The sequence below is a fragment of the Canis lupus genome, chromosome 9 (assembly GCF_003254725.2).
Source record: "Canis lupus dingo isolate Sandy chromosome 9, ASM325472v2, whole genome shotgun sequence".
NCBI classification, from domain to species: Eukaryota; Metazoa; Chordata; class Mammalia; order Carnivora; family Canidae; genus Canis; species Canis lupus.
The window spans coordinates 40,882,973-40,884,287 of NC_064251.1; the positions used below are offsets into that span (position 1 = coordinate 40,882,973).

General features: G+C 38.8%; 1 pseudogene; it reads right to left on the reverse strand.

Moving 5' to 3' along the window:
* Positions 1-270: 270 nt before the first annotated feature.
* On the reverse strand, positions 271-984 carry LOC112655644 (THAP domain-containing protein 2-like; annotated as a pseudogene).
* Between the last annotated feature and the right edge of the window lie 331 nt (positions 985-1,315).

Below are 1,315 nucleotides of genomic sequence, written 5' to 3' on the forward strand. Positions count from 1 at the left end.
CCTTGCAAAAAATATACAATTTCCTAGCAAAATCATTAAGTCTATAATTCTCACAAATTCTCATGTAAAGCACTTCCATTTTTTCAAATAAAAATTTCATTAAAAGTTTCCATTTCCTTTCATAATCAAGTCTTCATAAATTACAGTATACAGTAATAATGTTACTTCAAGTAAAACTTTATTAAATACCCAATTTTGGCATAATTTCCTTAAATATTTTTACCCCTGAATAGAATGAAGTTTGGGCATCAAGTCCTATGTAAGCTAATCTTAAATGAAGGTATGCTTGATCTGTTTTAGAGGCATGGGGCAATGTTTTATCTTATTGATCTTGTTCAAGAATCTTGAAATCTTCCAAAGGAAGACTGCTTAAGGCAGCTGGTAAAATGTATTCTGATGTGCCCTTTGGTAATATGTTCCTTGCTTCCAGATTCTTCCCCAGGCAGGCAGCCTTGATCCATCTTTGTGTTGCTCTGAGTTCTTTATGTAAACAAGTTTTCATTGTCTTGCTTAAGCTTGCTATTTCTTTTTCCAGCTCAATTATCCTCTTTTTTTTTTTTTTTTTTTGCCTCCATAGGATTCCTAAAAGCAGTAACTGTGTTCAAGTAGTACTTGATAACTACTAAGGTTTGATCTTAAAGTAGATGGTTCTGTTGGAGTACAACTGTTGTTTTTCTTCAAAAGATTCCTTGATTTGAGTTTCATAGACTTTCAATGGGTATAAAAATAAAAAATGGTTGGAATTGCATCCATTTTAAGTCACCGAGTTTGTCCTGTTGAGTCAAAACAGGAGGCTTCAAAGTGCTTTGAACAAAGAAAAGTGTGTTTTCTTGGCACAAAATTGTTGTGTCTAAGCTGGCAAGCCCATTCTTTTCTTCTTTTAGGATCCAGACGAAACCTGTGGAAGCTGATGTTAACATGCGTGTTGTGGGTAGTAGCACAGCCTGCTGCTGCACAATTGGCCAGCCCTTCCCTGCCCCTCATTTAGCCCTGTCCTAAGGCTGTTCTAAGGCACTGACTGCTACACTTCCTTCCTCTGGGCAAAGGCTGGTCAAGTAAGGCAGGGGAAGGAACTTTTGGAGAGAAGTCCTAGAAGCTGGTGAGAAAGATGGGTGTGTTGTATTGGTGGGGGGTGCCAACTTTCCTTGTCTGTTTATTAATATGATAGACTTAAGCCAGCATAGCAGACAGTCCTGAAGCTCCAGTGGGACAAGATGCCTCCTCCCAGTCCCCAAAAGGGAATGAGGCCAGTGCATCTCTTTGGCTGCTATTCTTGGAGCAATTAAAAAGGTGTCTCTTCCCTTCTCCCCATGAC